Below are 19,463 nucleotides of genomic sequence, written 5' to 3'. Positions count from 1 at the left end.
TATATGGGGCATCTGTGCAGCATCTATGGGGCACAATGAACGCTGCAGAGCACTATATGGGGCATCTGTGCAGCATCTATGGGGCACAATGAACGCTGCAGAGCAATATATGGGGCATCTGTGCAGCATCTATGGGGCACGATGAACGCTGCAGAGCACTATATGGGGCATCTGTGCAGCATCTATGGGGCAATATGAACGGTGCAGAGCACTATGGGGAATCTGTGCAGCATCTATGGGGCACAATGAACGCTGCAGAGCACTATATGGGGCATCTGTGCAGCATCTATGGGGCACAATGAACGCTGCAGAGCACTATATGGGGCATCTGTGCAGCATCTATGGGGCAATATGAACGGTGCAGAGCATTATGGGGCATCTGTGCAGCATCTATGAGGCAATATGAACGGTGCAGAGCACTGGGAAACACACATTCGCCAGAAGACTCGCTACACTCATCAGGAGGGCGTTAAACTAGAAGAAGAGGGGACGGGAAGAAAAACATTAGACTCGAACAAAGACGACCCAGGAAAACATACTCAGAAGGGAGGTAAGAACATTTCTAAAACAATCCACAGTGAGGAGATTGGAACAAAACAAAATCCTCTAAACTGCATGCTCGCAAACGCCAGAAGCCTGACAAACAAGATGGAAGAACTAGAAGCAGAAATATCTACAGGTAACTTTGACATAGTGGGAATAACTGAGACATGGTTAGATGAAAGCTATGACTGGGCAGTCAACTTACAGGGTTACAGTCTGTTTAGAAAGGATCGTAAAAATCGGAGAGGAGGAGGGGTTTGTCTCTATGTAAAGTCTTGTCTAAAGTCCACTTTAAGGGAGGATATTAGCGAAGGGAATGAGGATGTCGAGTCCATATGGGTTGAAATTCATGGAGGGAAAAATGGTAACAAAATTCTCATTGGGGTCTGTTACAAACCCCCAAATATAACAGAAAGCATGGAAAGTCTACTTCTAAAGCAGATAGATGAAGCTGCAACCCATAATGAGGTCCTGGTTATGGGGGACTTTAACTACCCGGATATTAACTGGGAAACAGAAACCTGTGAAACCCATAAAGGCAACAGGTTTCTGCTAATAACCAAGAAAAATTATCTTTCACAATTGGTGCAGAATCCAACCAGAGGAGCAGCACTTTTAGACCTAATACTATCTAATAGACCTGACAGAATAACAAATCTGCAGGTGGTTGGGCATTTAGGAAATAGCGACCACAATATTGTGCAGTTTCACCTGTCTTTCACTAGGGGGACTTGTCAGGGAGTCACAAAAACATTGAACTTTAGGAAGGCAAAGTTTGAACAGCTTAGAGATGCCCTTAATCTGGTAGACTGGGACAATATCCTCAGAAATGAGAATACAGATAATAAATGGGAAATGTTTAAGAACATCCTAAATAGGCAGTGTAAGCGGTTTATACCTTGTGGGAATAAAAGGACTAGAAATAGGAAAAACCCAATGTGGCTAAACAAAGAAGTAAGACAGGCAATTAACAGTAAAAAGAAAGCATTTGCACTACTAAAGCAGGATGGCACCATTGAAGCTCTAAAAAACTATAGGGAGAAAAATACTTTATCTAAAAAACTAATTAAAGCTGCCAAAAAGGAAACAGAGAAGCACATTGCTAAGGAGAGTAAAACTAATCCCAAACTGTTCTTCAACTATATCAATAGTAAAAGAATAAAAACTGAAAATGTAGGCCCCTTAAAAAATAGTGAGGAAAGAATGGTTGTAGATGACGAGGAAAAAGCTAACATATTAAACACCTTCTTCTCCACGGTATTCACGGTGGAAAATGAAATGCTAGGTGAAATCCCAAGAAACAATGAAAACCCTATATTAAGAGTCACCAATCTAACCCAAGAAGAGGTGCGAAACCGGCTAAATAAGATTAAAATAGATAAATCTCCGGGTCCGGATGGCATACACCCACGAGTACTAAGAGAACTAAGTAATGTAATAGATAAACCATTATTTCTTATTTTTAGTGACTCTATAGCGACAGGGTCTGTTCCGCAGGACTGGCGCATAGCAAATGTGGTGCCAATATTCAAAAAGGGCTCTAAAAGTGAACCTGGAAATTATAGGCCAGTAAGTCTAACCTCTATTGTTGGTAAAATATTTGAAGGGTTTCTGAGGGATGTTATTCTGGATTATCTCAATGAGAATAACTGTTTAACTCCATATCAGCATGGGTTTATGAGAAATCGCTCCTGTCAAACCAATCTAATCAGTTTTTATGAAGAGGTAAGCTATAGACTGGACCACGGTGAGTCATTGGACGTGGTATATCTCGATTTTTCCAAAGCGTTTGATACCGTGCCGCACAAGAGGTTGGTACACAAAATGAGAATGCTTGGTCTGGGGGAAAATGTGTGTAAATGGGTTAGTAACTGGCTTAGTGATAGAAAGCAGAGGGTGGTTATAAATGGTATAGTCTCTAACTGGGTCGCTGTGACCAGTGGGGTACCGCAGGGGTCAGTATTGGGACCTGTTCTCTTCAACATATTCATTAATGATCTGGTAGAAGGTTTACACAGTAAAATATCGATATTTGCAGATGATACAAAACTATGTAAAGCAGTTAATACAAGAGAAGATAGTATTCTGCTACAGATGGATCTGGATAAGTTGGAAACTTGGGCTGAAAGGTGGCAGATGAGGTTTAACAATGATAAATGTAAGGTTATACACATGGGAAGAGGGAATCAATATCACCATTACACACTGAACGGGAAACCACTGGGTAAATCTGACAGGGAGAAGGACTTGGGGATCCTAGTTAATGATAAACTTACCTGGAGCAGCCAGTGCCAGGCAGCAGCTGCCAAGGCAAACAGGATCATGGGGTGCATTAAAAGAGGTCTGGATACACATGATGAGAGCATTATACTGCCTCTGTACAAATCCCTAGTTAGACCGCACATGGAGTACTGTGTCCAGTTTTGGGCACCGGTGCTCAGGAAGGATATAATGGAACTAGAGAGAGTACAAAGGAGGGCAACAAAATTAATAAAGGGGATGGGAGAACTACAATACCCAGATAGATTAGCGAAATTAGGATTATTTAGTCTAGAAAAAAGACGACTGAGGGGCGATCTAATAACCATGTATAAGTATATAAGGGGACAATACAAATATCTCGCTGAGGATCTGTTTATACCAAGGAAGGTGACGGGCACAAGGGGGCATTCTTTGCGTCTGGAGGAGAGAAGGTTTTTCCACCAACATAGAAGAGGATTCTTTACTGTTAGGGCAGTGAGAATCTGGAATTGCTTGCCTGAGGAGGTGGTGATGGCGAACTCAGTCGAGGGGTTCAAGAGAGGCCTGGATGTCTTCCTGGAGCAGAACAATATTGTATCATACAATTATTAGGTTCTGTAGAAGGACGTAGATCTGGGGATTTATTATGATGGAATATAGGCTGAACTGGATGGACAAATGTCTTTTTTCGGCCTTACTAACTATGTTACTATGTTACTATGTATGGGGCACAGATATTGGGCAAAAATGAACGGTGCAGAGCATATATGGGGCACAGATATGGGGCAATATGAACGGTGCAGAGCACTATATGGCACAGCTATGGGGAAATAATGATCTATTTTTATTTTTGAAATTCACCGGTAAATGCTGCATTTCCACCCTAGGCTTATACTCGAGTCAATAAGTTTTCCCAGTTTTTTGTGGCAAAATTAGGGGGGTCGGCTTATACTCGGGTTGGCTTATACTCGAGTATATACGGTATCTAGTTATGTGGTTAGCACTTTGAACCCCCAAGTGCTTCACAGAAGTTTACAACGCAGAGCCGTGAAAATAAAAAATCATTTTTCTTTCCTCAAAAATAATGTTTTAGCAACTATTTTTTTATTTTCCCAAGGGTAAAAAGAGAAACTGGACACCAAAAGTTATTGTACAATTTGTCCTGAGTACACAGATACCCGATATGTGGGGGGGAACCACTATTTGGGCGCACGACAGGGCTCGGAAGGGAAGGAGCGCCATTTGACTTTCAATGAAAAATTGGCTCCAATCATTAGCGGACACCATGTCATGTTTGGAGAGCCCCTGTGTGCCTAAACATTGGAGCTTCCCCACATGTGACCCCATTTTGGAAACTAGACCCCCAAAGGAACTTATCTAGATATGTGGTGAGCACTTTGAACCCCCAAGTGCTTCACAGAAGTTAACAACGCAGAGCCGTGAAAATAAAAAATCATGTTTCTTTCCTCAAAAATGATGTTTTAGCAAGCAATTTTTTATTTTCACAAGGGTAACAGGAGAAATTGGACCCCAATAGTTGATGCCGAGTTTGTCCTGAGTACACTGATACCCAATATGTGGGGGTAAACCACTGTTTGGGCACACGTCGGGGCTCGGAAGGGAAGTAGTGACTTTTGAAATGCAGACTTTGATGGAATGGTCTGCGGGCATCACGTTGCCTTTGCAGAGCCCCTGATGTGCCTAAACAGTAGAAACCCCCCACAAGTGACCCCTCTTTGGAAACTAGACCCCCAAAGGAACTTATCTAGATATGTGGTGAGCACTTTGAACCCCCAAGTGCTTCACAGAAGTTTACAACGCAGAGCTGTGAAAATAAAAAATCATTTATCTTTCCTCAAAAATGATGTTTTAGCAAGCAATTTTTTATTTTCACAAGGTTAACAGGAGAAATTGGACCCCAATAGTTGTTGCCCAGTTTGTCCTGAGTATGCTGGTACCCCATATGTGGGGGTAAACCAGTTTGGGCACACTTCGGGGCTCGGAAGGGAGGGAGCACCATTTGACTTTTTGAATGCAAGATTGGCTGGAATCAATGGTGGCGCCATGTTGCATTTGGAGACCCCTGATGTGCCTAGACAGTGGAAACCCCTCAATTCTAACTCCAAACACTAACCCCAACACACCCCTAACCCTAATCCCAACCCTAACCATAATCCTAACCCTAATCCAAACCCTAACCCCAACACACCCCTAACCACAACCCTAACCACAACACACCCCTAACCCTAACCCCAACCCTAACCATAACCCTAACCACAAGCCTAATCTTAACCCTATTTCCAACCCTAGCCCTAATTCCAACCTTAACCCTAAGGCTATGTGCCCACGTTGCGGATTCGTGTGAGATTTTTTTCACACCATTTTTGAAAAATCCGCAGGTAAAAGGCACTGCGTTTTACCGTGGATTTCCAGTGTTTTTTGTGCGGATTTCACCTGCGAATTCCTATTGAGGAACAGGTGTAAAACGCTGCGGAATCCGCACAAAGAATTGACATGCTGCGGAAAATACAACACAGCGTTTCCGCGCTGTATTTTCCGCACCATGGGCACAGCGGATTTGGTTTTCCATAGGTTTACATGGAACTGTAAACCTGTTGGAAAACTGCTACGAATCTGCAGCGGCCAATCCACTGCCGATCCGCAGCCAAATCCACACCGTGTACACATAGCCTAATTCTAAGGCTATGTGCACACGCTGTGGAAAATGCTGCGGATCCGTGGCGTTTCCGCAGCTGCGGGTCTGCAGCAGTTTCCCATGAGTTTATAGTTCAATGTAAACCTATGGGAAACAAAACGCTGTGCACATGCTGCGGAAAAAACTGTGCGGAAATGCAGCGGTTTACATTCCGCAGCATGTCACTTCTTTCTGCGGATTCTGCAGCGGTTTTACAACTGCTCCAATAGAAAACCGCAGTTGTAAAACTGCAGTGAAATCCACGGAAAACCCACGGTGAATCCGCAATAAATCCGCAGCGGTTTTGCACTGCGGATTTATCAAATCCACTGCGGAATTTTCTTTATTTTATTGTTGTCCCTACTATGGTTGAGCGACTTACTTTTTTAGGGTCGAGTTGGGTTTCGCGAAACCTGACCATCTCAAAAGTAGAGTCGAGTGAAATCGGCCGATTATGGCGAAAAGTCGGGGATCGACCGAAACACGAAACCCAATGCAAAGTCAATGGGAAATCTCTCCTCCGTCCCTGAACAGAAAATCTGGTGTTACACATTGCAAATCGCTACAGCGCACAAGCGAGAAGATGGCGATAGGTGTCCACGCCCCTAACACCTATGTCATCACTCTGCCCACGCTCCATCATTGGCTGAAAAAATGGCGCCAAACGCGTCATACGAAACGTGACTTTGGCGCGAAGATCGCCAACCGCATGGCCGATCCCACACTAGGATCAGGTCGGGTTTCATGAAACCCGACTTTGCCAAAAGTCGGCGACTTGAATTTGTCCGATCCGTTTCGCTCAAGCCTAGTCCCTACCTATGGGGGTGATAAAGGGATGGGGGGTTCATTTACAATTTTTTTTTTTATTTTGATCACTGCGATAGATTTTATCACAGTGATCAAAATGTACATGGAACGAATCTACCGGCCGGTGAACTATGCCTGCGCCCGCAATTTTGGGGATGGCGGCGCCCATGGAGGAGACGGACGGACACTGGGAGGCTCGGTAAGTATGAGGGGGTGGATCGGAGCACGGGGGGAGCGGACAGGAGGATGGAGGGGAGTACGGGACAGAACAGAGGACTGGGGAGGAGATCGGTGGCGGTGAGGGGGGCAGATCAGGGTTTCCAGCCATGGCCGATGATTTTGCAGCATCGGCCATGGCTGGATTGTAATATGTCACCACTTTGCACTTTCAACAGCCAATCAGAGCGATCGTAGCCAGGGCTAAAGTACCACTCCCCCTGTCCCTGCAGATCGGGTGAAATTGGAGTTAACCCTTTCACCCGATCTGCAGGGACGCGATCATTCTGTGACACAGCATATGCGTCACAGGTCGTATTGGCACCGACTGTCATGACGCATATGCTGTGTCACAGGTCAGGAAGGGGTTAATATGTTTTGCTCTCTTAGATGAGCCATCATTTCTGCCAGTATCTTTGTGAACACCTGGGGAGCTATCGATATCCCAAAGGGGAGGGCTTTGTACTGGAATTCTCGTATTTGTCCATTTATGGAGACTGCTAATCTAAGAAATCTCTGGGATTATATGTGGATAGGAACGTGGTATTATGCATCGCTGAGATCTAACACAATCATGAAGCAGTTCAAAATCGGATTTTTATGGTGGATCTTATTGTTTCCATCTTGAATTTTTGTTTATTGACATATTTGTTTAAATTCCGTATATTTATTATTGTTCGATAGGTGCCATCTGGTTTTGACACTAGAAATAATGGGGAGTAGAATCCCCTCCCTGCTTCTTGGGGGGAAATTTCCTGTATTACTGATTTCTGTAGCAGGGTTAGGATTTCTTTTTCTAGAGCTTTCTGTTCTGTCGCTGAGGATCTTGGCTGGGTTACCACGTAATTTTTTTTTTGAGGGGGGGTGGGAGGGGAGAGAGGAAAAAATCTATTCTCAGCCTGGTCTTTATTAGATTTGGAATCCATGAGTTGTTTGATATTTTTTCCCAGGACGGAAGGAACGAAGTTAGTCTTCTCCCCCACCCTGGGGAGAATGTCACTTAGAGGGTTTTTTTTTTTTTTTTTAATCTCAGGAAGTTACCAAAAAGGAATCCCCTGTCTTTCCTTCTTCCTTCATCCCATCTACTTTGCTCTCTGGGGGTTCTTCTGCGGAAGAATTTTTGTGTTCCGAAAGAACTGTTTGAATGACATTGGTCCCAGGTTCGGGAACCCCGTTTCTTATCTCCCTCTTTCTAGAGTATATCATCCAGGGTTTCACCAAACAAGAATCTTCCCCTGCAGGGAATGAAACAATTTAAGTTTTGTTTGAAGGTCCCCTGGCCAGCGTTTAAGCCATAGGGTTCTCCTCGCTGCATTAGAGAGGGTTGCTGACTTAGATGATAAGCCGACAGAATCCGCTGATGAGTCCGCTAGAAAAGCTGCCGCACCCCCTTATTACAGGAATAGATTCTAGTATATTATTTCTGGATGTGCCATCTTTAATCTGTTTCTCCAACTGGTCTACCCATACCATTAGGGATCTGGTGGTACACGTCGCTGCTACAGCTGGTCTCAAATTACCCCCTGCTCATTCCCAAGCCCCTTTAAGAAAGGCGTCAGCCTTTTTATCTAAGGGGTCTTTAAGTGTACCCATATCCTCAAAGGGGAGGGCAAATTTTTTTGAGGCTTTGGCTACAGCAACATCCAGTTTAGGAGCTTTATCCCAGGATGTGGACGCTTCTTCGAAAGGATAATTCCTTTTAAGAGAAGGTACTGAGGAATTTTTTCTGTCTGGATTTTCCCTTTTTCATTAGGGTTTGGGCATTCAGGTTTAAAGGGAAGGTGCCACCAGTTTTCTTGTATTTTGTTTTTTTGTGAAATTAAGCTTAAAATAGTAATTAAAATGTATTAATGCAATGTTTGCACTGTTTGCAAACATTTCTATATGAAAAATATTATATATTTTTCTACAAATATACATATTTACCACTAGGGGGAGCATTTTCCGTTTTAGACCTCAAGCAGCTATAGTAAGATTTAGCAGCTCTGCCCCAGGGATATTAGACCACCCAAAAGGGGAGGGAAATGGTGATGTCAGCAGTTACTGCCCCAACAGTAAGAATGAAGAGCAGCATCACAGGGCAGCACCATTTTGTGTGTGACTGCCCTGTGACCTGCTATCACCAGCAGTTACTGCATCAGAGGAGCAGAACACAGTGGGCTCCGCAGCATCTGGACCCAAGAAGAGTGAAGACATGTGCTGTGCATGGAGCAGCATTAGGAGCTGTCTGGGAGCTCCAGCTCTGCAGTGAATGGCCAGGCATTATGGAGGGAGGGGAGAGATGCATTGTATGGCTAAGGCCGGGGTCACACTAGACCGCAATACGGACGAGTGCAATGCGATAAAAAAAAAAAATCGCATAGCACTCGTCCCAATGTTAATCTATGGGGCAGCTCCCATCATCCGATATTTTCTCGGCCGTATTCAGGATCCGAGTGAAATCGCAGCATGCTGCGATTGTCAGCGTATCTCGGCAGAGAATCGCCAATGAAAGTCTATGGGGGTGAGAAAAAAAAAAATAAATAAAATCGCACAGCACACGGACCATCAGTGTGACGTGCGAGAAATTCTCAGGCATTGGGCAGGTGACAGGAAAGGCTCAGCCATTATTTGCTCATTTTGCAAGTGTGTGAGAAAATCTCACCATACGGACGCCATACGGATGTCACACGGATGCCAAACGGATCATTGGATGCGAGAAAAATCGCATCCTCGCACTGCACACGGATCACTGTTTTGGTAACATTTGTGCGATTCTCGTCCGTCAAAAACGGACCGTTTTTTTATACGTTGTGTGTGTCGCCGGCCTAAGAGTGACTGATGGGAGAGAAAGAGACGTGAAGTATGATGAGTGAGACACATATGGAGTGTGATGGGGAGATACACATTGAGGCTGTGTGCACACATTCAGTATTTTTCGCATTTGTTCGCTATAAAAATGTGATAAAAATTTAAAAATGCATACATATGCATCCCATCATTTATAATGCATTCCGCATTTTTTGTGCATATGTTGCGTTTTTTTCTGGGGGAAAAACGCATCACAGTAAAAAACGCAACATGTTCTGCGCATGTTGTGTCTCCTCCTTTGATGTGGGCTCCGGCGCTGAGCCCACATCAAAGTCACGACATGTCGGCTGTTTTGTACAGCTGACATGTGCGCGCAATAGCGGCAGGTGAAATCGCAATTCACCCGCCGCTATTAACCTGTTAAATGCCGCTGTCAAATGCTGACAGCGGCATTTAACTACCGCTTCCAGCCGCGCGGCCAGAAATGAGCGCATCGTCCACCCCGTCACATGATCAGGGGTTGGCGATGCGTCAGGATGGTAACCATAGAGGTCCTTGAGACCTCTATAGTTACTGATGCCGGCCTGCTGTGAGCGCCACCCTGTGGTCGGCGCTCATAGCAAGCCTGTAATTCAGCTACGGAGCAGCAATCTGATGATCGCTGCTATGTAGCTGAGCCGATCGACTTGTGCCAGCTTCTAGTTTCCCATGGAGGCTATTGATGCATGGCAAATGTAAAAAAAAAATGTTTTTAAAAATATGAAAAAAAAAAAAAAGTTTAAATCACCCCCCTTTTTCCCCATCAAAAATAAAACAATAAAAAAATCAAACCTACACATATTTAGTATCGCCGCGTTCAGAATCGCCCAATCTGTCAATAAAAAAAAACATGACTGATGTGCCCGCAATAGTGGCGGGTGAAATCGCGATTCAACCGTTCCTCTGTATGTGTTTTCCTTCCGGCGGAAACAGCTGTTTTGACGGATCCTGCAAAAAACGGATGAAACGTGTGGCTATCCGGCGCCAATACAACTCAATGAGAAAATAACGGATCCGGCGAAAAAAACTGATCTGGCAGAAAAAAAAGTAAATTGTGGAAAAAAAATGGATCCGGCGGAAAAAACGGATCCGGCGGAAAAAAATGGATCCGGCGGAAAAAAACGGATCCGGCGGAAAAACAGATCTGGCGGAAAAAAAACGGATTCTGCAAATGTGCTCGCAGGATGCGTTTTTTTCCCATAAACTTGTATTAGCGACAGATCGTGACGGATGGCCACACGTCGCGTGGTCGCGTCCGTCGTGCAACGGATCCGTCGTGTTTTGGCGGACCGTCGGCACGAAAAAACGTTCAAGTGAACTTTTTTTGTCCAGCGCGTCCGCCATTTTCTACCGTGCATGCGCTGCCAAAACTCCGCCCCCTCCTTCCAGACTTCAGAATGGGCAGTGGAGGTGTTGAAAAACTGCATCCGCTGCCCAAGTCGGGCACAAATTTCACAACGTGCGTCGGTACGTCGGCCCGACGCATAGCGACGGACTCGTACCGACGCAAGTGTGAAAGAGGCCTTTATAAGGGTTGAATTAAAAAAAAAAAAAAAAAAACCACGTGGGCGCCCGTGCAATTTTCTGCGCCAGAGGGGGAAAGCCGACGGCCGGGGGCCAATATCTGTAGCCTGCTATGAATATCAGCCCGCAGCTGTCTGCATAGCCTTTACTGGCTATTAAAATAGGGAGACCCCCCCAAAAAAAAATTGCGTGGGGTCCCCCTATATTTTATAGCCAGAAAGGCTACGCAGACAGCTGCAGGCTGATATTCATAGCCTAGAGAGGGGCCATGGATATTGCCCCCCCCCAGGCTACAAATACCAGTCTGCAGCCGCCCCAGAAATGGCGCATCTGTAAGATGCGCCAATTCCGGCACTTAGCCCCTCTCTTCCCACTCCCATGTAGCGGTGGGATATGGGGTAATGAAGGGTTAATGTCACCTTGCTATTGTAAGGTGACATTAAGCCGGGTTAATAACGGAGAGGCGTCAATAAGACGCCTATCCGTTATTAATCCAATAGTAAGAAAGGGTTAAAAAAAAAAAAACACGCACACATTAGGAAAAAAGTATTTTAATATTCTTCATTTCACCATACTTACCATACTTCAGCGCCTGCAAAAAAACGTAAAATAATAAACCGTATACTACCTATCCGCCGTAGTCCAATTAATATCTAGTGTCCCACGACGATCTCCCCTATAGAACAGTGATATCGGGTGATGTCACTGCTCTATAGGACCCTCAGTGACACACTGACAGGAGACAATGGCTCCTGCAGTGCATCACTGGGAGGTTACCTTAGGACAAAGTCTCACTTTATGGCAATTGCTGTCTGGGAAAATTTCTCATACAGCAATGGCATAAAGTGAGACTAGGGACTTTTTTTTTTTACAGCGGCGGAGGAATACAGTGGTGGAAGGATACCTTCCTGCTGTCATTGTGTTCCTGGAGCCCCTAGAGAGCAGTCGCATTATCTGATGCTGCTGCTCTCCACGGGAGATCGTCGTGGGACACTCGTGGATTTCTGCGGACAGGGAGTATATTGGTTGTTTGTTTTTTTAATATTTTTTTTTACAGATGACAGTGGCTTCGGGGAACAAAATGACAAGTAATGGTGAGTATGAAATCTATGTTTAATGTACTGTATGTCTATATGTATGTAATGTATGAATGTATTGTATGTAGCATGTATGTAGCATGTATGTAGCATGTATGTAGCATGTATGTAGCATGTATGTAGCATGTATGTAGCATGTATGTAGCATGTATGTATGGAGTATTTTTTTTTTTTTTTCATTCAACACATTAGCCGGATGATGGGACTATTACTGTCCCATAATTGGCTAATGTGTCAATCACTGTCATTGTAGCAGGCATCGTCCGATGGGACTTGTAGTCCCATCGGACGATGCTTGCATACACGCATAGAGACCCCCCCACGCCGCACAGAGACCCCCCCACGCCGCACAGAGACCTCCCCACGCCGCGCAGAGACCCCCCCACTCCGCACAGAGACCCCCCCACGCCGCGCAGAGACCCCCCCCACGCCGCACAGAGACCCCCCACGCCGCACAGAGACCCCCCCACGCCGCACAAAGACTCCCCATGCCGCACAGAGACCCCCCATGCCGCACAGAGACCCCCCCACGCCGCACAGAGACCCCCCCCCACGCCGCACAGAGGGGGAGAGCGACACAGGGGGATTTGCAGTTTACCGGAGATCACTGGGACTCTGTGCAAGTGGGGAGGCGGAGACAGAGCAGGGGGAAGCACACGGCAGAGTGTGAGAGCAGAGGATGTCTGCCCAGAACCTGCAGTGCCTGGAGTACAGAGGAGAAGTGAGGGCTTCTTCTCTCCTGTGATAGAGAGCAAGTGGAGCTCGGCAGATAGCACAGGGCTCTAATAAAATGGCGGCTAGTCACACCTACAGCAGTGAGTTGTGCAGCCCACAGAGGCGTGCCCAGCTCACTGCTAATGCTGCTGCAATGTTACAGATAGGTGATAATAGACCGGCTCGGACCCTATGTCCGTGGGGTGCCGTAATCTGACACGGATAGTGACGTACTACTGCTGCAAAACCAAGATGTCAGCCCCCAGTGCATTCTTTCTACTCATATATCACACAAAAGCATTAAGCTACTTACTGGTAGCAGCATTTTTCGGAGGCCCATGACAGCACTACGAGAGAGGGGATCCGCCCTTCAGGAACAGGAAACCTACAGATACAAAAGGGCGGCACCTCTCCCCCTGCATCAGTTGTATATTAGAGCCTGAGAGGACTACCGCGGTTAGTAGCACACAAACATACATTATATACAGTTTATGTACAAAAATAATCCATCATATTGAACTATATACCACACGTGAGATCTATCTATCTCATTATATACATTATAGGAAGTGCAACCCCCACGTGAATAGGGAGGGAACTAAGGGTGCTGTCATGGGCCTCCGAAAAATGCTGCTACCAGTAAGTAGCTTAATGCTTTATTCGGACTCCCATGACAGCACTACGAGAGAATTACAGAGATGTAAACCACCCTAGGGAGGGACTATAGCCTGTAGCACCCTTAACCCGAAGGTGAGATCAGAAGAGAACCCCAAGTCCAACCTATAGTGCTTGAAAAAGGTGGAAGGGGATGACCACGTAGCCGCCTTACATATCTGGTCGATGGAAACTCCAGATCTTTCAGCCCAGGATGTGGCCATGGCCCGGGTGGAATGTGCCCTCAGATTCTGCGGAACAGGACCTCCACCTGCAGTATAAGCCAGAGAGATAGCCTCCCTAATCCACTTCGCTAACGTGCACTTTGACACTCTAAGACCTTTCCTGGGACCTTGGAAGGATAGAAACAAAGCCTCCTCTCTCTTCCAAGCATCAGTGACTGAAATATATTCTAAGAGACATCTCCTAACATCTAACGTATGGAGTAACTGTTCTTTGGAATTAGAAGGATTAGGGAGAAATGATGGTAGAACTATCTCCTGAGATCTATGAAAATCTGAGACCACTTTAGGTAAATAAGCTGGATCTGGTCTGAGGACTACTCTGTCCTGTAGAAACTCTGTATAGGGGGACAGCCTAGAAAGAGCCTGTATGTCTCCTACCCTACGAGCAGATGTAATTGCCACCAAAAATGCTGTTTTGAGGGATAGTAATTTAAGTGAGGCTGAATGTAAAGGCTCAAACGGTTCTTTAGTCAAAGCAGAGAGGACTAGATTGAGATCCCAAGGCATTGACCTATTCCTGTGTATAGGTCTGGACCTACTAGCTGCTTTGATGAACCTTGATACCCAATAATTACCAGCAATGTTACAAGAAAATAGGGCCCCTAGGGCTGAGACTTGTACTTTTAGCGTACTCGTGGATAGATTTAGCTCTAGCCCTCTCTGCAGGAATTCTAGAATCTGGTTAATTGGTAAACCCTCTTCGATATTAAAATTTGAAGAGGCCAGAAACTTCCTCCAAGTTCTAGAGTAGATCTTAGTTGTTATGAGTTTTCTACTCTTCATAAGGGTATCAATGAGATTTGGAGAAAATCCTCTGTTTTTTAACAGTGACCTCTCAAAGACCATGCCGTCAAATGGAGACCCTTCACTTGTGGATGGTTGATCGGACCTTGATGAAGTAGGTCCGGGATGTCCGGCAGTACCCAGGGGTCTTCCACCGACATGGTCCTGAGCCAGGAGAACCAAGCTCTTCGGGGCCAGAACGGAGCGATCAGTATGATTCTCGCTTGATCCTCCCTTATCTTTCTGACCACCAGAGGCAACAGGTTTAGCGGGGGGAACGCATATGCCAATCGGAAATCCCATCTGATCAGGAAGGCATCCACTGCCAGCGGATATTCCCTGGGATTCAAGGAACAGAATATTTTCGTTTTTCTGTTGTCCTTGCTGGCAAATAAGTCCACCTCTGGATGACCCCACCTGCGGACAATTTGGTTGAAGATTTTTGAGTTCAGAGACCATTCTCCTTGTCTTAAGGTGTTTCGACTTAGAAAGTCCGCCCTTATATTTTCCTTCCCTTTTATATGCACTGCTGTTAAAGATAGAAAATGGTCTTCCGCTATCCGGAGCAGGCGGTCCGCTATTTCCATCAGGAACTCGGAGCGTGTTCCACCTTGGTGATTCACGTAGGCCACTGCCACCTGGTTGTCGGAGAGGATTTTGACATGGTGACCCTGTAGATACACGAGGAGTTCCTTAATTGAGAATTCAATTGCCATCAACTCCTTCTGATTGGAAGAGGCTGACATTTGGGGGTCCCATAGACCCTGGACTACCACGTCACCCATGTGAGCCCCCCACCCCATGGGGCTGGCGTCTGTTGTGATTACTCGAGTCACCTGAGTCACCCAGGGAACTCCTGCTGACAGATTGTCTTCCTCTAGCCACCATCTAAGAGATGTAAGAACCCCTGGACTCAATGTCATCTGACCCTGCAAGGAACCCTGTAAGACCCTATCATAATGTAGTACATCAAACTGTAAAGGCCTGGAGTGGAACTGGGCCCAACGGACGGCGGGGATACAGGAAGTTAGGGAACCTAACAAAGACATAGCCTGTCTAAGGGTCATGGATGGTTTATTAATTGCTTTTAACACCTGTTGTTGGATATGAAGCAATTTATCAGGCGGAAGACAGCATTGTTGGGACTCGGAATTTAACAGCAGCCCTAGGAACCTCTGGGTCTTTAGGGGTTGCAATCGGGATTTATCATAATTTATGATCCAGCCCAGATTTTCCAGTTTAAATATAGCTGTTTTAACCTGAGCCAGGCAATGGTCTACTGAGTTCCCCACTATTAGGAAATCATCCAGATAAGGAACAATGAGAATATCGGATTCACGTAAGTGCGCCATAACCTCCGCAACTACTTTAGTAAATACCCGGGGAGACGTTGAGAGGCCGAAGGGAAGGGCTCTAAATTGAAAATGGCGAACAATACCTCCCATAGACACCGCCACACGTAGAAACTTCTGGAAGTTTTCGTGGATAGGAACATGATAGTATGCATCCTTTAAGTCCACAACTACCATGAAGCAGTGTTTAAACAACATCTTTATTGCAGAACTGATTGACTCCATTTTAAACGTGTTATTAACCAGGTATTCATTAAGGGATTTAAGATTGATAATAGTCCTGAACGACTTGTCTGGTTTTTGAATCAAAAAAAGAGGAGAGTAGAATCCTCTTCCTCTCTCTGACTCCGGAACCTCAATCAGTACATTTTTACGGCATAAAGTCATGACCTCTGACTCTAAGGCCGTCTGCTCAATAGTGGAGGAACGCAAGGGGGTTAACATAAACTTATCACGAGGCCAATGAACAAATTCCAATTTTAGGCCTTCCGATACAATACCTCGGACCCAGACACTATTCGTGATGTTAGTCCAAGCGGAAGAGAAGGTTGACAATCTCCCTCCCACAGGGATTGCTAGTCATTGGTCTGGTTTTTTACGTTCTTTTGAGGAACGGCGAAACATGTAACCCGTACCTCTCCTGCGTCTATCCTCCCATCTAAAATTTTCTCTAGAGGGTGAGGATGCGCGCTTCCTTCCACGACCAAATCTCCTTCTGTTAAATGGACGCCGGTAAGAAGCTGATGACAAATTAGGAAATTTCTTCTTATCATCTCCAGCCTTTTCGAGCAGCTCATCCAAGGTTGGCCCAAAGAGATATTCCCCTTTACATGGGATAGCGCATAATTTGGATCTTGACTGGATATCCCCCGACCAACACTTCAACCATAAGGCTCTACGAGCCGCGTTGGAGAGTCCTGCTGCTCTGGCCGCCATTCTGACCGAGTCCACCGACGCGTCCGACAAGAAAGCCGCAGCATCCTGAATCACTGGAAGCGCACCTAGAATAGAATTCCTGGAGGCGCCTTCTTTAAGCTGGGATTCCAACTGTTCCAACCAGACCATTAGGGATCTGGCTGTACAAGTCGCAGCCACTGCTGGCCTCAAGGATCCGGCTGCCATCTCCCACGTACCCTTAAGGAAGATCTCCGCCTTCCTGTCAAGAGGGTCTTTAAGGGACCCCATGTCCTCGAAAGGTAAAGCTGCTTTCTTAGATGCCTTCGCCACCGCCGCATCTAATTTAGGGGCCTTGTCCCAGGTATCCACATCCGTATCTTCAAAGGGATACCTGCGCTTTAAAGCCGGTGGCAAAGAACCTTTCTTCTCCGGTTTTTTCCATTCCCGGAGAATCAGGTCTTGAATCTTATCAATCACCGGGAAGGATCTGCGTTTCTTGTGTTCCAAGCCGCTGAACATTAGCTCCTGACGGGAAAGCTGAGTCTTAGGCTCTTCTAGGCCCATCGTACCTCTGACCGACTTGACTAACTTATCCACCCGGTCCAGAGGCAGACAGAATCGGCCAGATTCCTCTTCTGATGACGAGGAAGAGAGATTTGAGCGATAAGAACCTTCCTCTTTATCTTCCTCTGACGAATCAGAGATCACCGAGGCTCTCTGTTTTGAACTTCCCGCCTGGGACATAGACCGCAGGGATTCCCTTACTTCTGTACGGATCATCTCACGCAGATTAGCCGTAGAAGCAGATTCTTCCGCTACCTAGGGGAGGACAATAAGGGAGATCCATCTATCTAGCCTGATGTCACTCAACCCTTCCACTCCTGTAAACCTCACCGTCTGTTGTATACAGGAGGCACACAATTTTTTAGGGTAGGAATCTGGTAAGGGAACTTCACATAGGGCACACTCCTTATGTTTCGACTTTGCACTTCTCTTCCCCTAGAATGACAAAGTATAAGGGGCCCGCGTCACTGAGTGAACATTCACGTAGATCACTTACCAGTGTACGTGAAAGAGAAAGGTACCGGAACACGAGGGGGCTCCTTGCCAGTCGAAGCTCTAGATCCTTGCCTGGACGAGCTTTTACGGCTGGACTGGTCACTTCTGATATCCTTTCCCACGGCTTCCTGCCGTACTTTATCCAGAAGTCGAGGCTGCTGCTCACCATCATCTGCCATGATGAAGCTGTGGCCAAAAGCAGGGTTCTATCGCTAACACCTGCTTATATCCCCCTGTATTCCGGTCAGCAGGCCATCTGGCGTGTCCCCATTGGTTCCTGATGATCAGGCTGCAGCTGGGAGGTTAGCGGTGGTAGTACAGAAGAACCGGCGACCGGACCATGGGCGCCGCCATCTTGGAAAGACCGCGCATGCGCAGTCAACCCGCAAACCGGAAGCGCCTGCCGGCTCCACCCCCGGCGCCCCAGCGTTCCGGAAACGCTCAGTGAGCGATGCAGGACGCCGGGAATGCCCAGCAGTGCTCCGGACGGCGCCCACTTCCGACGCCGCAACCACACCACCGTACCTCACTGCCGCCGTCTGCTCAGGGGGGGGAAATGAAACTTACCAACGCCGGCTTCCGGAGACAAGGAATCCTCCGGACCCTGCTCCCTGCTGCCAACGCCACTGACGTGCAGTCCAGCCTGGACCACCGTGGCGTCTCCAGGACTTTCCGCACCGGTCGAGGTAGGAGACCCCCCCGCTACCAGATTCGACCGGCCGGCCTGGGCTCCTTACGAGATGAAATCTGTAGGATCCTGTCCCTCCAGGAACAGGAAACCAACTGATGCAGGGGGAGAGGTGCCGCCCTTTTGTATCTGTAGGTTTCCTGTTCCTGAAGGGCGGATCCCCTCTCTCGTAGTGCTGTCATGGGAGTCCGAATAAATCTGTTTTACCTGCATTCAAATCTGGGTTATAACAGCATGTTATGCTACATTACATTGATTAATTAATGATCTACAAACGCGGTACCTTCCCTTTAAGGGAAAGGCTCTCCGTTTTTTCTGTCCCAAACCCCCAAACATTATATCCTGTGCAGTTCTATCAGGACGAGGTCTTCTACTCCCATAGTAGATCTCACAGCTTTCACTAGAGTTTCTACTTCATCTAAGGGAAAGCAGTGGTGACCCAATTCTTCATCTGAGGAAGATGAAGAGAAATTGGTTCTATCTGGGTCAGCGTCTTCCAAGGCAGAAGGGTCAGATTGAGAGTATACTGCCTCCTTTTTGTTTATTCCCCCCCCCCCTCCTTACTAAGAAATGCAAAGGCACTTCTGACCTGATTACAGACTTCAGTTCAGAGGCGAAATCTGGGATTTCCTCACATGATTGTTGAATGCAGGGATTACAAAGCTTTTTTTGTTCCAGGATACAGGCAAAGCTTTGTTATAGGTAGGACATCACCTATTTTTCATTTCCCCCCTATCTCTTCTTTCTCTAGTAAGGGAAGAGAAGGAACCCCATTATAATAGTGATCTTCCTCGATGATCATTCACCATTCAGATGTGGACACAGCTACCGGTTCTGGAGGGGGGGAATCGGAGGAAGATTCAAAGATGGTGGGTTGCTCACTGCAGCAGATCTGCTGCGCTGTGTAGAGTGGCTGCTGGACCCACTTCGCCTGTCTTTGTATTTAGGGATCTCCAGTTGCTGCTTGTGGTGGTGCTGGTGCTGTGGCCTAAGCTGCTGTTCCAGTTCTTGCTAGGGGACTGAGTATATCAAGAGTGTGTGCACTCTCCCCATTTTTAAATCTCCCGCCCCTCCAGCGTTTCCAGCTGCCTCTTCCTGCGCCGCGTCAGTGAGGGAGCG

At 46.6% G+C, this 19,463-nt stretch overlaps 1 protein-coding gene across 2 annotated transcripts in view; it reads right to left on the bottom strand.

The window, feature by feature from the left end:
- LOC138663324 (zinc finger protein 271-like) overlaps positions 1-19,463 on the bottom strand; it is a 49,045-nt gene that overhangs the window by 16,126 nt on the left and 13,456 nt on the right. The gene's annotated exons all lie outside the window — the stretch shown is intronic.

Source organism: Ranitomeya imitator, chromosome 2, assembly GCF_032444005.1.
Source record: "Ranitomeya imitator isolate aRanImi1 chromosome 2, aRanImi1.pri, whole genome shotgun sequence".
Taxonomy (NCBI): Eukaryota; Metazoa; Chordata; class Amphibia; order Anura; family Dendrobatidae; genus Ranitomeya; species Ranitomeya imitator.
This window is presented reverse-complemented; position numbering and strand designations above follow the sequence as displayed.